We start from the raw sequence: 16,690 nt of genomic DNA, 5'->3' as shown, positions 1-16,690 counted from the left end.
GCAACAAAGCCAAGCTTCTGAAGATTATCCTCAGTGACTACAGCTTTGGCAGCAAAGCAGCAAAAAGGAAAGGTAATTAGTCCTGAAACTTTGCTTTTAAAACTTGGCTTTAAGTAATGACACCAGTAGCAGACAGCAATATTTAAAGGCACCAAAATAAAACTTGAAAATTATTTTAACTTTTAAGTGACATGCAAGCCATTTTCTTCATATGATTTCTGTTATGGGAGAAAAAAAATCACTGGTATTCAGCCCAAGTGGAACAGATTACTGAGTACCAAATGACATAAGCATGAAACTGGAGTGGATATGAGTTCAGACCTATCAAATATTATTGTCTAAAGCAGAATTGCTTATTTCTGCTGTTAACAACTTGTTTATGTCCCTTTGAACAAAGAACAACTGAAGGCAATTGCACTATAAACAACAGTGATTGTAATTGGTTTACTTGAATGATCTAAATACGGGTGAATGAAAAGAGAATTGGCTAGTTTAAAAAAAACGAAAAGGAAGAAAATCTTTGCTTTAATCTGTAGGTCTAATTTAGCTAAACTTGGATGGGAAAACTGGAATGTCTAGGGATTGAGTTATCTTATTTCTTCTTTTCTGAAAATTGATTTAAGGCATTTAAGCAATAGACCAGAAGTGTGTGGATTTAAGTGAAATACCAAGAGAATGGATTACAATCTGGATTTTTAAATCTAAGTAAGTTTAAGCAACTCTGATTCTTGTGACAAGGAACTGTCACTAAGAAATATATCATGATCTACAGGGTTTGGGCCTGAAACTTTCTAGGTGTCAATAATTCCATGACTTTGGGCATTTGTTTTATTTTATAATTCAAGAGTATAGAGTTTCATTAGATATTCAGAAACATTCTCACTTATGATTCTAAGAACATGCTTCTAAGGGTAAAAATAAATATTGAACTTTAGAGATGATTTAAAGACATTGGCTATAGAATCTGGAAATCAACAGTACATACAAGCTTGCAGCATTTGATCTGCACTTTATAATACAGAGGCTAGTTTAATAAATAAACTTTTATCCTTGGGAACTTTAAGTTATATGAAGTGGCCCTCAGGTTACTCTTTTTAGGTCCTGGGTTTTCATCTTATTCAAGCACTAGTCCATCTCTATGTTGATTTTAATTTCTCTCATTTTAGGAAGGCTATTTCTGTCTCTGGCAGTATATGAAGCACTGTGAGAATAAAAAGACTTTCAAATACCTTCTGTAGAGTTTACTAGTTCTAATTAATAAAAGGTAGAAACAGGAAGTGGATTTTAAGCAGAGCCTGGGTAAAGATCAGGAGTTATGGCTGAGGGAATAGCAGGAATAAAGATATGGAGGCTGGCTGTACATGAGGAACTGTGTAAATTATGTAGTATCCTTTTTACCTACTGTCTTACAGTAAGAACTCTATTTTACTTAGGAAATCACAGTATAGCACCTTCTCTTATCTACTCTATCACACAATAGGCAAATTGAAAAGTAGAAAAAAAAGGAAAAATAAGAAAGCCAATTCAGACTCAAATTTTATTCATAAATTACTCCATGTTATCTTTCCAGTTTTATCTCCTACCACTTCATTTATTTATTCACTAAATATTTACCATATATGCACCATGAGCTAGGTGTTATTTTAGGCACTGGTCAGGAAAAAGACTTAGTCTCCTAGTAATAGAGGTTATGGAAAAAAGGAAGAGGTTGAGCATTAATCAAATAGTAGTAGAAGTAAATATATAATTTCTGACCTTGTTGACTTCATGTGTAAGAATACATTTAGAGGGAGGTCTCAGAACGTACTCAGGACTGTGGATGAGTTTGGGATGGTGTGTTGTGTGTGTGTGTGTGTGTGTGTGTGTGTGTGTGTAATAATCAAGTAAAGTTTCTCTGTGAAAATGATGTTTGATTTAAAATCTGAACAGGTAGAAATAAAGAAAATAAACAGGCAGGGTGGAGGCAATTTTCTGAGCATTGGATGGAAAGCTTTGGAGGCTGAGAGGAGCACTGCAGTTTAGTGATGAGAGAAGCTCTAGACTGAGACTGCCTAGAGAGCTGTGAGGAAGAAATGGTCATGAGACAAGGCTGGAAAGAGCGCAGGATCCCAATCAAGCAAGATCTTGTTAAGTATTTTAGTTTTTAATTCCAAAACAGTGGGGAACCTTTGAATAATTTTAGGAAGGGGTTAACAAATGATATTTGCATTTTAAAATATCATTTTTACTACATTATTGAGAATGGCTTGGTCCCTAAAGAAGATAGGGAAACCATTTAGGAGGCTACTACAAAAACAAAACAAAAACCATTAAGAAACCGCCTATAGTGGCAGAGTGGTAAAAATTGAAGCTGACTGATATGAAAGAGCAAAAGTTTTGCAGCTTTAGCTAGGTTGGGCAGAGGAAGTGAGGAAGACTGAGGTGTGAAAGTTGCCTTTAGGGGCCCTCGGTCTCATCCAAGGGGAAGGATGATGGTGTCAGCCCTAGGTTAGCCAATGGAAGGGGGGTCAACTAGAAGCTGCAGTTGAAACCGTGGTTTTGAAGAGAAGTATTTAGACATGTTAGACTGGAAGATATATTCAAAACCAGGAGAATCTGAAACATCATGAAAATCAAAGAACATAGTGTGTCTAGAAAGAGGGAGTAGTGAATTTGAATCTCTGGGAAGGGATACAATATGAAACATTTTTCCAACTTATATGTGGATGGAACCTTTTCTCCTCCAAACATTAGTACAACACAATCCCAACGCCATCTGCCTATCCATTTGCCTACATGAGTTCAGTTTTGAATTTCATATAGTGATAAGCAATTTAAAGAAAGTTTTATGTAACACCACTATTTGTTTTAAAAGCAAAATATTTAATAATGTGTTATTACAGTAATTATGAGAATCTTTTTATACTTCTAAACTTCTTTTTATGTGGGATATATGTGACCTGGAGAGATTAAAATTGATCTGAGAATAAACCCTTTGTTATTTTTAAAAAGTATAAATCAGAAAACTTCCATTATTTGTGTTGTTGTTGAATGAATAGGAACAGTGACTTTTTTATTAAGAAATTCAATTTTCCAGTAAAGTATTTGGAACAAAAGTATTTGAGAGCAAAAATATAAATATATAGAGAAAGGGTCTCTAGGAGATTATACCATATGTGTGTTTTTTTTTTTTTTGCCTTCTATTACTGTGTGGAATTCACACTTTATAGTGGATGAAACATACAAATATGCACATGTATGTTTTTACACATTTCCTTTACCATGTAAAACATTTCTCTGTAGAGAAATACATAGAGAGATCATTGCTCTCATCTATCCATCTCACCATATAATTTTTACAGCTGTTCTTCAGTTGTTAATATATTTCTGTGGAATATGTGTAAATAGACATGAGCAAACTGTCTAAAAGTTATTCAGCTAGTCAGTGAACCATGTAATCTGTTGGTTCAGAGACAACAGATAATAGAGTGAGATATTTGCTTTACCATCCACACACTCCATGTAGTGTCTAGGCTACAAAAGTCAATTTGTGTTTTGTTGGGGCATGTCTCATCACACTATATTATCACATCGGGGGTAGGAAATTTGGATAATGACTATCTGATTTAGAAAAAAAGAGACTATTTAGTGAATTGGATATCTGTGAGGTGGGAATTTTGAGCTAGAATTTTGTTCTGTCCTTGGTTAATTTGATACTCTATATGTGTCTTATCACTGTTTTCCTCTCTTTTAACAATGTAAGTTAGAAATAACCTTGTTAATTAGCATCTATTTTTAGGTTGATGACATGATACAGCCAAGACAGAGTGAGAACATTCCAGTACTACCATAGCACAAGCAATAAAACTCCTTTCTAATGCAAAGGTAGACAATGGAAATGAAAATTAAAGGTACCCCTTGTAGGTATACTCAGAGTAGGTACTTATTTTGTACAGTCTGAGGTAGGGCAAATAGTAGCTAAGAGATTCACTTCCTAGGCCTTACCCTTATTTGGCATGAACAGTTGAAAACTGGGAGGTAGCATGGAATCTCCCTTTTTTAGAAACTTTTCTTGGTTCCCTATTATCCTGACAATGAAATCCAGTTCCCTCTATATCATGTTCCCAGTTTACATTTGTATCTTTGTATCTTTAACTCAACTTTCTGTGCTTGTACCAAATCAACCTAGCCTAACTCTTCAGTGAATGTATGTGAATATATATATATATATATATATATATAACTCATAAGTCCTGCTCATATTCTTTCTTATTGATGGAGCTTTTGTTAACCTCTCTTGGCTAGAAGTGATCTCATAGCACTTCATCTGCACCTTTCATAAGCCAATTAACACCTTCTTTCTTTATTTTGATTATGTATATACATGTTTTACTTCTCATTCTAGACTGAGTCTCCTATTTATGGAATTTATGAGTAGTAAGCTAAATCAAAGAAAATATGAGTTAAGGAGAAATTCTGATGTAAAAAAAAGAGGATATCTAAGTCACTATAGATTTGAATTTGTGATATAGCTGGGAATTCATCCAATCTTCTCCCAAGAACTTCCCCTACAATCTGAAGCCTTTAGAAAATGTGAATATTGCAATATGCCATGCTAATTTTTAAAATTTTAGTAGATAACTATAGTCTTTCCTGTATAACTAATTCTGATTGTAGTAACAATTAGGCTTATGGTCTCAATAGATAGGTTGGGTAAGTGGATTGAACTGGAGCAATGCATGTCAAATAGGATGGGCAGAGAAGGAGGAAGATGGGTAGGTGGACTTGGAGGATGTGGTTTGTGGTTAGGGAGCAGATACTCTGTTAGAATTGCTTTATATTCTAGTCTAGTTCATCTTTCTCATCTCTGAATTGCTAGTTCAGTTGCATTGATGTGACACAATTTAGCACTTATTTGGCCCAAATGCAATAGCTTTGCCTTCACCATTAGTTTGAAACTTTCTTGAAAGCAGGGACACTTTACCCTCATTGTGTGTGTCTATACGTGTGTGTATTTGTGTGTGTGTGTGTGTGTGCATGTGTGTGTGTGTGTGTGTGTGACTGCATGTACATAAGACAGTGCCTAAGTGCCTATCAATATGTGTGTGTATTTGTGTGTGTGTGTGTGTGTGCGTGTGTGTGTGTGTGTGTGTGACTGCATGTACATAAGACAGTGCCTAAGTGCCTATCATAGTAGTTGGGGCATATAGACACTACAAATTAGTTGATTTATTAATTAATATATGAATTTATCAACTGGTAGATCATTTATGTTCGATAAAGAATTATTGAGTATGCATTGGGGACATATGGGATATTGTACCTAAAGTTTTGATACATGCAAACATGTGGCCTTGAGGATTGTTACAGAATCCTTCATGGTAGGGGTGGATGGGACTTCAAGCAGAATATGAATAATGAGTGGGATTTCAATGAGTAGAGAAAAGACACAGGAAGCAATATGTGGAAAACTGGGATTAAAAATCAGCATGGTGTATTCGTGGCATAGACAATATATTTTTGGAGTGAAAATAGTAGATAATTTTTCAAATTGAGAATTAATAAGCAATAACTTGAGATTCACAGGATTTCAAACATTTACTTACCCCCCCTTAAACTTTACTACTGTTGCTCAAATGCTCACTTAATTTATTATTTATTTATTTATATACGGTATCAGGGACCGAACTCAGGATCTTTGGCTTGCAAGGCTAGCTGTGGAACCACTGAGCTAAATCCCTGGCCCCTTTGCTTACTTTAAATAGATCAGCCCAATGATACCCAAAGAGAGAGAGATAAAAAATTAATTGGTCTGCCATGAGACTCACTTTCAAAGCTCATGAGTACTAATTTTTCAGTGTCAAAGGTTTCTAATCTCCATGCTTCCCTATTTTATAATCTATCTTTATTTTCATTGTATGTTATCTCATTATAGGTCGTTTTCAGTGCTTACACTGTTTGAGTCTCACACTAATCAATGGCATTTTCAAATACTTTGCAGCTGTAGCTTGGTCAGTCTCCCAGCTCCAGAGGTAGGGAGGGGCAGGTAGCATTGTCTCTGGGGAATGAATAAGGAAACAGAAGGGCAGGAAGGTTAAGTGACTTGCATAAGATCACACGAGGGGTCAGTAGCTGTGTGCGAACGGGACTCGGCTTCCAAACTTTCAGTCCGAGTGTTCATCCTCTAAGCCCTCTTTCCATTACAGGACTCGCAGAATATTAGTGTGGAAAAGTGATGTTTTGGCATTCTAGATAGATAAATAGAAAAACTGAGATGATTGTGAAAAGATGATTGTTACCCATATTGGGTAAATGTTGCAGAATAGTTTAACTTTATTAATTTATGAGTATGACATATCTATTTCTTTGTTTATATTTACAGTGGATTTTTAAATTCCCAAATTGTAGTACACTGAAAGTGATGTGGTAGTGGGACCTTGGGAAGTTTAAGGAGTGGGTTTCAGCTCACTGTGCCTGCCCTCCCTTCCCCACTCTCCTCTTCATTCAGATAATAGATGTCCTCTGGATTGTTCCATTTTGACATATTACAGTGCTTAGGCAGTTAGGAGCCACATACCCTCAACATCACTCTGGTATTTTGCTGCTTCCAGATCAGCATGGTTTAAATGTTACAACTTGTGAGGACCACAGATGATCGCAAATTCCAGAGTTAAAGTTTGGGCCCTGAGTGGGTCTGTGTTGTTGCCTGCTTTATTTTAGTAATTCTGGACAAAAGCAATAAATGTATCCCCGTTGCTGCCCTTGTCATACCTCCCTTCCATCCCAACACTCAACACCTGGCAAAGTTTGCGCAGCCCACACTTTCCCTAATGACTCCATTTTGGAATCAAGTCTCGAGTACGCTTTTCTCTGCAATAATAACATTCCCAGGAAGTTGTAAGAGTCTGAAAAGTAGTTTCAGATGAAAATTGTCATTGGAGCCTAACCTATTATCCTACAGTTGTTCCACTCTACAGTTGGACATATTTTTTTTCATCTTGACCCTGCATTTTCTTTGAATCTTGACCCTATAGAGAAGTTCTAATGGAATAGTGAATTGTTTTCTGCACCACTAGAGACAGACAATTGAATATAAGTTCTATTAAATTCAGAGAAATGAAGACCTAGGCTATGTGGGGTTTTCTAGATAAATCTGCTTCTCCCATATACATTTTTAATGACAATGTAGTTTCAAATTCAGTGTTATTCAATGCCAAATCAACGCTGACTCTTGGAGGAAAAAATGTTTGATTCTATTTAGGCCACATTTCCCTCCCACTTTAGGGTGTCTGCCTTTGAGATTGGGGGTGGGGTGTGTATAATACTGCCTGAATACATTCTTATAAGTATTAGAAGTATGGAAACACAGAGCCCTCTGTGACCCCCAGAGCCCTCTGTTGATCACTGGTGTTTGTTGTAGGAGGAAGGCAAACATAAGCAGAGAAGTGTTATTGAGCAGAAACCCCTTCAAAAATGTCTCTGGGCTTTGTTCTCAGGTTGCATAGCAGTAGGGGGCACCCCTCCTCAGAAAGCATACTTATGCAAGTATTAAGAACTGGCTGAGATAAGAAGTAAAGCTTAAGAGACCTTCATCATTAGCTGCTAGTGGTAGAGATTAGTGATCCTACTACAGGATTACAGATGGAAAGAGTGCCAGTGTTGGTTAATTGTTCATTAATGCTTGTAAAATAAGCCAGTTGTAGGAAAACTGACCATTGTCTGCTCTCTCAGAGTGAAACTAAATTGGATCTGCTCATCAATGGAAGTATTGATGTCAGAAAAGAAAATACATATGTATACTGCTTGCCCATGATTCTCAATTTTAAATATTTAATTAAAAACTGTTATCCTAATAAGCAATGATTAAGCTGTCAATGCATCTTTCTGTTTGTAGCCGACCTTTATCTCACCTTAAGACATTTTCCTTCACATTCATTTGCTCTTTTAGATTTGCTCTGAAACAGGAAATAAAACCAGCTTCCTAAAGTGGTCTCTAGCTGCAGACTTGTTATAATTTTGGGACACAGCAGGCATACGATTTAAAAATCTCAGGAACTTCAGGCTCTTCTTTCTCTCTGCCTCCCTCCTCATTGCCTCCCCCACCCTCTGCATGTCCTACAAGGTTGAGGCTGTCCCCTCCACCCCAGGAACAAGCCAGGTTAAATGATCTGCCCAAAGTCACATGCTGTCCCAGTCAGGAAACAAGCTGAGCATATTGGATTTATTTTAGATAATGTCATTGCAAGGCCAGGGACAATGCAGTTAACTGTTACTGAATCCAAAAATAGGAAAGATTTAAACATGTTTCCTCCAGTCCTTTTATTTAGAGTCAAGGTCAGAGTTAGTTTATTGGTTCAGGAAATACTTGCATTCCTGCCGTGTGCAAAGGTGATGAGCTAAGAGAATCAAATGGGGAGGAATTCCTGCCTCTGTGCTTATTCTCTAGTGGGGAGATTGTGTGCAACAAGCCAAACTTGAAGCCAAACATGGGTGAGAAGGAAAAAGCAATGGGTCAGAGAAGGGCTATCACAGAGAGATGGGATTTCAGTTTGGGGATAAGATGTGGCCTCGTTATGGGTGAGTTTAAGTGGTGAGTGAGAGGCAGTCAGGCTCCCTGGGGGAAAGTTGGTCCTGGCAGACCCTGGAGCTCCTGAGAAGACCATGACATGTAAAACAGGGGCTGCAGACACTACAAAGGAGACCATACTCTCTCAGCACTGGGAAGTTCGGTCAGGTTAGCCATCAGCAGAGGTATTCTTCTTTAGAGGCTGGTGTATAAATACATTTGCTGATGGGCCTAGGGAGAAAGGCCCCCTGACCCTACCTCCCTTTCCTCTATCACCTCCTGCCATTCTGTTTGTGCTTATTGCACTGAAGCCATATTGACCTTACTGTTGTTTCTGTTTCTTCTCTCTCTCTCTTTCTTTTTTTTTTTTTGTACCAGGGATGGAACTCTGGACCTTGTGCAGTGGAACCACTGAGCTAAATTTCCGGCCTCTTACTGTTGTTTCTGTAAATCTACCTCAGCGTCCTGGCATTTACCAGCTCCTCTTCCCTCACACACTTTCTAACATCTCTAGACCTTCTATTATTTCTTTCACTCATTCAACAATGTTTTATCATATATCAACTAGTCACTAGTTCTAGGCACCATGGTTTTATCAGGAAACAAGAGGGTGAAACCATTCTTTTAGTGATAGTTCTAATGTCAGTGTATTTCCTCCCCCCTGTGCTGACTTCTTAGTTTCATAGCCGATTTTAAACCTAAAGTTTGTTATATGTATCTGCTACATGTTTGCTGTCTGTTTCCCCCTAAATGTAAGCACCATGAGGGCAAGGACTAGGCCCTCTCATTTGTCACTGGTCCCAGGAAATAGGCTAGCTCCTGGTAACTAGTAGAATCTCTGGCAGAACAATATTCAGGACAGGAAAAATCAAAGCTGATGACACGTCAGACAGCAGCTGATGGAAGGTGCAAGAAAGCAAGTGATATTTACTGAGCACTGACTGGGCGTTAAGGACCGCTGGTCCTTCACTGAATTTCAGGGTGACATGACATTGTCATTTTCTGAGCTGCACTTTTGTGCTAGCTTTACAAACCCCACTTGTGTCAGTTTGGAGGGCACAGACATTAAAAAATGACTGAATTGGTTGACTCTTTTATGTTAGTTGCTTTAAAAAATACACTTACGTGATCAACAATCAAAACATTGTCAAAACCTTAAATATCCTCTGATTCTCCAGTTAAATAGCTGTCATGCAGAATTGAATGTCACTGCCACAGAAAATGACACTGGTATCTGGTTGTTATTTTGTATTTTGCTTAATACAAGAATAAAAGGTACAAAGCCCTTCTTTTACATCTTGTGCTGTCAGTATTTTATAGATATTAATCTATTTATCTTCAAAATAAACAGTTACAGAGAGTAGAAGAAGACTTTCATGATTTCTTTTTTGATTAATTGGAAAACTGTGATATAGATGACAAATGACTGCTTCCTGCTATACCACTTCAGGATAGACTGGATGTCCCAAGTTGATGTTGTACATCAAAGCTCTGTTAGGGATTATCAGATGAGGTGTTCTCTTCCATAGCAAATTGGCAATTGTTGGTTTTAAAGCAAGAAGTTTATATGAAGTTTAAGTAGACAGCTAATTTGATATCTAGGCTAACTGATATACAGGACTATTTATTGTCTTATGGTTATTTTGTCCCTAGATGTTCTTGGTAATTCCTGGTTTTGCCCCCTTCATTACTGTCTTGAAATGCCTGATTACTCAGGGGCTATTAAAGCAGGGCAGCAAAACAAAATCCAGGCAGATTATTCAGATAGAAATGATCACCAGTTCTCATCACGCTCTTTCTCCACATTGCAGTAAAAGTCATGATACAGGATAATGGAGCAAAATTTAGAGTCTTGGTTTTAGGTTAGCCCTGTTCTGGATCATTTAAACTAACTTTCAGTTAAGCTTCCCACTAGTAGTTGTAAATAGCCATATGATTTCCGGGACCAAGAAATGTGAGATATTGTGCCCACATCCTGCAATTGATGACTTTGATTGAAATGTGCTACCTGGAATGGTTCTATTACAGTTTACATAATGTCATTAAGAATATCTCTCTTTAGGTATTGGATTTGCCATTTGAAAAAGAGAGATTCTGCAATTTGACCAAAAGAAGGAAGGAAAGGGAAAGGAAGGAAAAGGAAAGAAAAGGAGGAAAAGAGGGGAAAGAAATGGAGAAAAAAGAAAGAGAAGAGAAAAGAAGAGAAAGCTAGTGAAGGAAGCTTTAAGTGGTGGTTCTACCCACCAGGTTGAAATGGCTCTGTTTTAGAGGAAGAAGTTGGAACGTGAGCCCTTGAGGGCTTCTGAAGGCCCTACCAATATGGGTTTTACAAGAAAGTTCGTCAGTCCTGACCCAGCTCTCATTGTCAGTGAAGGTCTGGTTGCATAAGAGTCCAACAGATTAAAAGTGGCACAGTGTATTGTTAGAATCAGTTTTAGCAAGTTATAGGGATGATCTTAACTCCCTACACCTTGCATCTTAAAAACAGTTTAAAAAAAGCTTTTCCTCACCTCTTCATAGCAGTGACAAGCAAAATTCAGCTTGTGACCATCTAAATATATCAAATTCCCCATTGCATTATCTGAGTCTTATTTTTATGTCTTCATAACACTGGTGAACAGGACCAAAGAGTCTACTTACTATCTGCATTACTTTGTTCTGCCTGTTAGTCTTCTAAAGCATGGAACAGAGGCCCTGGGGTGACAGGAGTAGTTCCATAGCTAAATCTGGGAATTCACCTGGTCTTCATCATTGTGTGTCAGTTAAACCATTTTCTCACAAGAAACTTTCAAGTATAAAGTGCTTTTGTGATATACTCACAAATGATTTAAACAAGAGACAATGAAGTCTGAAGGGTGTGACTTCTACATCTTAAAACAGATTTGCTCATGAGTCCATAAGCTTCAATAAGCAAGTTTAATATTTTTTCTGGGTATTTGTGATAGTACAATAAGCACTTTTCATTCTACTCTATTTTGGGAATTAATATAAAGGGGAAGAAATACATTTCCTTTCTACATTGCCCTCCCACCTTCACCATGAGGACACATGTCATGAAGGTGAGGCCTATGAAGCCCCACATAGTAGTAGTAAAGGGCCATCATTTCAGGTATCTACGCAGAGTCATTAGTGGATCTCTAAGCACAAGTAAGTTCATAGCATTTTTCCCTCAAAAACCTACTGAACCACACAGTCTAAAAAACCCTACTGAACCTCTATCATCAGCAGGAAAACATTATTCTGATGTGACTAGCTTGATAGATGGACTACAGCCATAGAGAAATAGCTTCATTTATTTCTCTACCATTATTAATATTGACACAATTTTCAGCATATTTTCTGTATTTTCTATTACTTTCTGTCACTGTAAGGCATCAGAAAAGCCTCTTTTTATTACTAATAATTCAAGTCCAATATAAATTAAAATGTCTATTTTCTGTTTAATTCAAAGCATCTTCCCTTTGTTTAGCTGAAGTCTGGGTCTGATTGGTAAAGAAGTAGGGTTGTTGTAGCCTTTCATTTTTCTTGGTCCAAATTCCCCTTCCCCTTTGGATCCTGCAAGGTATGGCTGGAGAAGAATGGAGAGGGAATATGTATAATATTTGTGGCTCTCTAGGAATCATAATACTCTGACACAGCAGCATTCCATTTTAACTCTATCTCTGGGGACACATTTGGGAGACCCTGCATAATGTTGTTCCTTGAACTGTTTCTTCACTTCAAAGAATCTTCTCAATAAGTAACTATGATATAGACTGTTGATGGCAATGAAGTTTTGCTGTCTCCAAATAAGTTTTACAGAACTGTATCTTGCACCACCCTTTCAAATGTGCCGTGCTTCTTGCCCATTATTCCCAGTCCCATGTCTCCCCTTTGATAGGTCTCTGTCCCCTGAATGGGATCACAGTTTAAAGTAAGGCCAAACTGACAGAAAATATTTGTCCCTCCATTTCACAAAGATTTATTCCACATCTTCTATGCATCAAGCACAAGGATGGGCAAAGAGATTATGGTAGATGATAGGGCAAATCCATATTCTGACATAAAGACTGGAAAAGAAAAGAGGAAACAATTGTGAATGGTGAGTTTTATGAAATAATAAGTGTGGAGTATAATGAATAGCATAATCTAGCTTAAAGGTTAGAAAGAGACTTGAAAATGTTATTGAATCTCATTTATTGACCAAGACATTTTTAGGAATTCTAAGAAATTATTGTGGGTTGGAAACAAATTTAATGTAAGGCAGTTAGGCGCTTGGAGACGCAATTATCTCACTAATTATCAATTTGCCATTACTTGAGAATCTCTTTGGCACCAAATCAGAAAGAGCTAACAAACAATGTCAACAAAGCTTTGCTGTCATCTCTTTCTAGCTCAGCAAAGTAACTATGCTGATTAGCACAGGTATCATTCAGTCTCTAAACTGAAGAACTGATCTGTTTCAACACCACATTTTAAATATATACGCAGAATGACCTCAGCCTATGTGCATGTGTTTTTCCCCAGTGCCTAAATACTTTATAACAGGAAAATTCAGATATTTTAATTCATATTTAAAAATTTCAAAATGAAATATTGACCTGGCCACAGTAAAAAGAACTTTTGGCTCAGAGTATTACATTAAAATTTTTTTCCAAATTTTAAATTATACTACTTAATTAAGTTACATACAGTAGTTACACCAGTGTGTTCTATATCCATGTATATTTTGAGTGCAGTAAGTTTTAGATCTTTATTTTGTCTTTTGTTGCCATAAATTAGATAGTAATCATATAACAGCAATAAGAAAGCTTATCATATTGAAAAATGCTCTTCTCTTCTTTGATATTTGGATTATAACAGTATTTTGCTTAGTTCTTTGGCTAAACATGCATGAGCCTCTTTAAAATAGTTAAGTGTCCAAGGTGTTAAACTATAGTCTCAAGGATAATAAACTAGCAATAATATTTAGCCTTATATGGATATATTGTTGGGAAAATAAATATTTTAATATCTTTATGATATCATACAGAATCTTGTCAATAGTAGGCCCTCAGTAAGTATGTTAATTTTCCTTTCTTTTTTTTTTTTCTTTTTTGGTACTGGGGATTGAACTCAGGACCTTCTGTTTGTGAGGCAGGTAGTAGCACCACTGAGCTAAATTCCTGGCCCTAATTCATTCTTGATTAAAATACCTCTCCATGGTTTCAAAATTGGAAACCTTTCTTTTTCACCGATGAGGAACTTTCACAGAAAATACTGGGATAACAAGAATTATTTTAACACAAGATATTAATTTTAGTTAAAAATAGAGCAAATGCTTGGATATACCAAATTTAAAATCTTTGGGTGGTATATTTTAATTTTCATAACTAATTTATAAGTAGTAAAAGCATGTGTATATATAGCTGTACATGCTTTTGTGTACACAAGGCAGGGATTGCCCTTATGCAGAACATCTCTTTGTGAAAAGTATAGATACCTTTAATGGATACTTGGGACTATATTCTAAATCTATAAAGCCTCACCGAGAATAAATACATTTTATGTATCTTACCATGAATGATGAGTGTGAGGTGCTTCCATTAAGATTATAATTATTTTCCATCCATCCTCAGAACATTTGAGCAATGCCTGGAATGTGATGGTAGGAACTTTAACTTCTAAAATATTTTCTTTTCTGAGATTGAAGTTTTTGTCACTGACAGTAACCATTCCTTCATATGTAGTCAAATTTCAAGTCTATTTCAGAAATAATCTTTATAAACAATAACTAAAGAAGTTAGAGGGCCTTATATAGTTTTTCCAAGAAGGCTCTATCTCAGACTTTCCCAGCACATGTATGACTGACTGTTGGAGTGACTTTAGTTTAAATAATGCAACTGCCTCTCAAAGTATTTTCTGAGAACACTGTCTGTGGGATATTAAAAGCTACCACCCCTACCCAAGAAGGATTCATTGGTTAAACTAATTAATTTGGAAACACTGATTTCATGTAAAATAATTTTTTTTGTATTTTAAGACAAGGTCTCGCCATGTAGTCCAGGCTGGTCTCTAACTCACATAACTCCTGTCTCAGTTTTGTGATTGCTGGGATTATAGGTGTGTGCTACCAGGCCTGGCTCATAAGCCCTTTAAATCTAATGTACTTTGTGAATCTGTTTGGATGGTGTGAATGCAGTGTTCGAATGACCATATTGTATGATCAGTGTTCTGAAGTGCACAATTTGGGAAAGATGAAAATAGGAAATCCTTTCCTTATGTAATATCTGGGATAACTACTGTTTCATCTGAATTTACTCTAGCTTTGGACTGAAACTTATGCTAGCTCATGAAGGGCAGGCCAGGTATCAGATGTTACAAGTAAATATGTTTACATCGTATTCATAGTGTATAAATGCCTCTGAGGTGCCTCCAGTTAGTTCACTGTTTTAAGTACTGGGGATAAAAGAAACATTTTCTTATATGTTAAGAGACTACAGTCTAGTTTGGGAAAAAATGCAAAGGCCTATCTTTTTAATATAATGGTGTAGTTGCCAGGATAGAAACATATGGAAATGGAAGAGACACTTAGCCAAGCCTTGGAATTCAGGCAAGACTCTCTGGAGGAGGTGAGGACACAGCTGATGCTCAAAGCAGGAACTGTGTGGAGGTCACTTCTAGGTCAACCATAAGCATAGGTGAGGGAACTACCAGCATTTGATTTTTTGATACAATAGAGAGAGGTGTGCAAAAAGATAGCAATCTGGAAGGGGAGGCTATACTCTTTTAAAGGGAAGGGTTGTTAAAGTGTGTGGAACACAGCACAACCACCAACTACTTTACTCACCCATCTAGATGACTCTCAGGCCGTGACTTATCACCCTTGGGGGTGACTTCTGGGTAGAAAAGAGATTTTTATTATACCGAAGCAAACACATCTGAGAGTGCCTCAGATAAATAAATTTGGTTCTGTGAAGAGAAAAAGGATAGTGATGGCCTTTGCAAGAAGAGGGGCTTGTGAGAGGCCGCTCATGCCTTTCACTCTTGCTCATTATACTGTAGCTGGCAGACTGGGAGGGGAAATGTTTCTCTGTGCAGCAGCTCATTAGCAAAAGAAGAACTCTGACATTAGTTAAAATGTTGATAGAAGTGACAGGTGGTGTGAAGACACGATGGTGTTGTCAAATTGAAGTGGGAGCCCTCCAGCCTCGTGCCTTGCTTTATATAACCAGTTTATGCAGCATATATTAAACTACTAAAAGAGAGTCTTTGTTGAGTAAAACATACTGGGAAAGTACAAATTACTACTTTGTGGTCTAAACCAAGCTATGATTTTTTTTCTGTAAAAATTTTCCTACACCCATTGCTTATGAATACACTGATCTATTGTTTACCTTTATCTTAGGCCCTCCTGGTTATATGTAGCTGAATTATCCCCATTGTACCTCTAAATTCTCCAGTTGATCCTTTTCCTCTGCTTAAAAATGTGCCCAAGGCTATTCTATTGGGGGAAATAGATGAATAAGACAGAAACAAAATGGAAACAACAAGAAAATATTTTCCAAATCCAGAAATCTTTGTTCATATACAACTTCCTTTTTTAATCACCTTATTGCTGGCTAAAAAGTCTTTGTTCACTACTTACCAGTTTCATTCTTTAAACATTTGCAGTATAATTTGTTTCCAACATTGTATGGTAATAATTTACTAGTAAATAAATCGGATAGCTACCTAGTTTTCTTTTTCAGTGTTTATTCTTAATCTCTCCATACTTTGTGTGTGTGTGTATATAAGCACATGTGTACAAGTGTGTGTGTGTGTGTGTGTGTGTGTGTGTGTGTGTGTGCACGTGTGTTACTGGAGATTGAATTCGGAACTTTCACACATTCCCAGCCTATTTTTTTTATTATGAGACAGGGTATTGTTAAATATTGCTAAATTTCCAGGCTGGGCTAAAGCTTTCAATCCTCTTGCCTAACCTCCCAGAGTCCTAGGATTAAAGGTCTATGCCACCATGACTGGCTTCTCCAAACATTTAATGCCACCGATGCCATGGTTTTCTTGAACTTATCTCTTGACTCCTTTGTCTTTAGTGACAAACACACACTTGGTTTTCCTTCCAAGAACTTGGGTAGGCGTCCCAGGTCTACCACTTACTAGGTAGGTAAGGCACCTTATTTAGCT

This window comes from Fukomys damarensis, unplaced genomic scaffold (assembly GCF_012274545.1).
Source record: "Fukomys damarensis isolate Sample0158 unplaced genomic scaffold, DMR_v1.0_HiC HiC_scaffold_33, whole genome shotgun sequence".
NCBI lineage: Eukaryota > Metazoa > Chordata > Mammalia > Rodentia > Bathyergidae > Fukomys > Fukomys damarensis.
Note: the sequence above shows the minus strand (reverse complement) of the source record.